Below are 3,739 nucleotides of genomic sequence, written 5' to 3'. Positions count from 1 at the left end.
TCCACCATCCTTTCCCTCCCACCTCCACAAATACACTCCCCTCCCCCTTCCCCTGCCTAAATTGTAAAGTTCATTTTTCAAGATAGTGTCTTGTGCATCTCAACCTGTATCCTTGTTTAAGAATTTTGTATTTCCCTTTCCCCTCCCCAAATTAGAGAAACGTATACACAGGGTGTAGGCGCACCAACTTCAAATACAGTGAAAACATGGATTAGAGCGTAGGGGAGGAACATATAAAGGAACAAAAAAAAAATCACATCACACAGTATAAGTATCTTAGAAACAATAGCAAGTAACAAAAAAAACCACTTGTCTGGTTCATTTCCTGTAATATTATCTTATCTGATATGCACATAGCTTCTGATCTATTCTGCTTATACAGACATATATTAGCTGTGGAAAACAAGGGAAACCATGGGACGTATGTTTCTTTGGACTTGGCTTACGTCACTGAATAAATTTTGTTTTCCAAGTCTTTCCAATTCTTAACAAATTGGGCGATGTCATTCTTTCTCATGGAGGCATAGAATTTCATTGTGTATATATACCACATTTTCATGATCCATTCATCTTCTGTGGGCCATCGGGGTGGGCTCCATATCTTAGCTATTGTAAATAATGCTGCAGTAAACATAGTTGTTCTGGTAGTTTTAGTATGGTCTTCTTTGTGATCATTTGGGTAAATCCCCAAAAGTGTGATTGCTTGGTCATAGGGGAGCTTTATATGGAGTCTTTTGATGAGCCTCCATACTTCTTTCCAAAGTGGTTGAACAAGTTAACACTCCAACCAAGAATCAAGTAAGGTTCCCTTGTGGCCACATCCTCTCCAGCATCTTTAGTTGTAAAAATATGGAATGATTCAAGAATTTGCATATCAACCTTGCGCAGGGGCCATGTTAATCTTCTCTGTACTGCTCCAATTTTAGTGTATGTGCTGCTGAATTGAGCACAGAGCATTTTTTATATATAAAGTGTAATTGATTTTCTTAAACTAGACAATTCAAAGAAAAGTAAGTTTTGAAGAATTCTCGTGAAATTTTAGAACCATGTACTTCTTACATAAGCACACATTTAAGAATAGCCAAGATTGACATATCAAAAACAAAATAATCCCAGATATTGTTGTTCAAGATATGTGTAAGATCGGGGGAAGGGGGTGGAATCAGGTGGGGGGGGCGGAGGAAGGCTGGGAAGGGATGTGAAGGGTAAACAAAGGAGGAGGCTGCAAGCTTGATAAGAAATGTACTCATTATCTTGCCCATGTAAATGTAACCCCTCTGTACAGTATGTTCACAAAAAATAAAAATAAAAAAAGAGATGTGTAGGAGGACGAATTCAATTATTCTGTATAAGGCACCTGTCATAATGAACACTGCGGCAAGTGTTAAGGGTTTTTAAAAGTTTTAATGTTTTAAATATATTTAATTTTGGGAATTTGCTTATATAGGCCAAAATTAGGATTGTTTGTCAGGTCATACAACTTTTCTATAAATATTTAAGATTTATGGTAGCAGACATATGCTACTAAAAACTACATTTCAGTTTAGAGAAACATTACTAATGAGATGTTGCAAAATCTTAGTGTAAAGAAGCAGAGTGAAGAGTTAAGACTTTGTTAACTGCATAGTTTCTCTTAAAACTTTAGGGTTTCCTTACTTTATATGTTAGTGAGGAACAAATGATGATATAAGCCATATACATATACATATACAAATGATGAGATGAGTCATAAAAAGCAATCTTAGTGGGTAACTTTAAAAACTACACATAGCCTAAAAAACTCTTGTTGAATATCATAATCTTATTCAGTGTTAAATGTACAGGAATGTGAGAATAGTAAAATCAAATATGTAAGTACACTTCAAATACTGAAAACACTGGTAATTCTTTGGTATTTTATTTTATTAATCATTAATATTTAGTTATTGTGTTGCTTTATTTGTAGTATTGTTTCCCTTGTAATATAATAAAACCTTTTGTTATCTATCATCAGGAGGTACTTTGAGAAGGTTACTGGGATGGCCAAACCATTTTTTATAGTTGCATGTGAATTTACAAAAAGCAAAATTAAGAACAAAATATTGATTAAAATTATCAAGTACAGTCAGAATAAGGAGGGATGATAAATGTCCACACTTAAAATCTTAGCCCTAGGCTGAAGCAGTGATATTACAGAGTTGAGGTCACAAAAGTGAGAGACTGTGTTTTGTTTTGTTTTTTACTTTGATTTTGTTGGCCATGGGGTTGAACTCTGGGGCCTGGTTGCTGTACCTCAGCTCAAGGCTAGTGCCACCACTTGAGCCACAGAACAACTTCCGTCCTTTTCTACTTATGTGATGCTGAGGAATCAAACCTAGGGCCTCATGCATGCAAGGCAGGCACTCTACAACAGCCACCGTCCCAGCTCCTGATAGACTGGGTTTTAAAGATTCATCTAAACAACATTTTCTTTCTGCTTTGGGTTATATAATGAAATATATGAATATCTTTTCATATTTTTGTGTCTTGTTATACTTCTAAATTTATACTAACCCCAGCCACTTTTTTCTTTTCAAAGTCATGAAATATCTCTGAGAGTTTGTTAATGTGAAAATTGTGTTAGCATTTTTAATTACTTCTGAGTCATTTTTAATTTTTATTAGAATCATTTTATATTTTGGGTTGATGGATTATCATACATCAAATACCTTCAAATGTACATGTAGAGTCTAAAGATAACAGTATGAATATTCATGTACAGCTCTTTTTTATCTGTTATGCACTTTCAGTATCATGATATTTCTCCCTCTTTCACGCTCTCTCATTTCCTCTCTTTCTCTTTCATGCTCCATGTCTGCTACATAGAATTTCTGCTGGTCTACTATTATCCTTGAGGATCCACTCGCTTTGTGGGAACATGATGGGGACTAACATCTTCCCTTGCATTCGTTAAGAATTTTGAGTGACGTGATATTATTCTTTGACATTCTAAATGGCAAAACAACAGGTCTAGGAATTCCTTTTCACATTTACTACTATTACAAATTTCATCTCATAGGAATCATTTGGATGGATATGATATTTTAACGTGGGATAGGAAGGTGGCTCAGTGGTAGAGTGCTTGCCTTGCATGCATGAGGCCCTGGGTTCGATTCCTCAGCAGCACATAAACAAAAAGAAAAAAAGCCAGAAGTGGCACTGTGGCTCAAGTGATAGAGCGCTAGCCTAGAGCTGAAGAGCTGAGGGACAGTTCCCAGGCCCAGACTTCAGGCACCAAGACTGGACCCCCCCCCCAAAAAAAGATATTTTAACCTGTGACCTAAAAGTTCTTTTTCTTTTACAAACAACCTTTGTCTTTGATTATCTGTTTGTAACTACATGTAATGAAAATAAAGCTCTCCTGTGGAAAATAGACCGAAGTTGTTCACAGGAATGAAAAAGAAGGTAATGGTGGAAATGAGTACAATAGAGCACAGGTCCTCAGAGCAGTTTATTATGAACACTTTGTGAGAATGACAATGTTCTGGGAACTATAGATTAAGTCACTGAACAAAGATATATATGCATATATATTTGTATATGTATATTTATTTATATATGCATATATGTGTGTATATGCCCTTATATTGTACACATATATGTTACTATACACACAAATTCACATATACATATACACATGAATACATGCACACATGGAGAAAGACACATAATTACAGCCAACGCAAGTTTCATTAGTTGCTGAAAATGCCTTAGATGGAAT

General features: G+C 35.5%; 1 non-coding gene across 1 annotated transcript; it reads right to left on the bottom strand.

Moving 5' to 3' along the window:
- Window positions 1-843: 843 nt before the first annotated feature.
- LOC138816381 (U6 spliceosomal RNA) lies at window positions 844-950 on the bottom strand. Its single transcript, XR_011368655.1, has one exon. It is a non-coding gene; the product is annotated as a U6 spliceosomal RNA (small nuclear RNA).
- Between the last annotated feature and the right edge of the window lie 2,789 nt (window positions 951-3,739).

Source organism: Dipodomys merriami, unplaced genomic scaffold, assembly GCF_024711535.1.
Source record: "Dipodomys merriami isolate MVZ:Mamm:240054 unplaced genomic scaffold, mDipMer1.0.p SCAF_693, whole genome shotgun sequence".
Classification (NCBI taxonomy): domain Eukaryota; kingdom Metazoa; phylum Chordata; class Mammalia; order Rodentia; family Heteromyidae; genus Dipodomys; species Dipodomys merriami.
The sequence above is the reverse complement of the archived record's forward strand: the minus strand, read 5'-3'. Positions and strand labels throughout refer to the sequence as shown.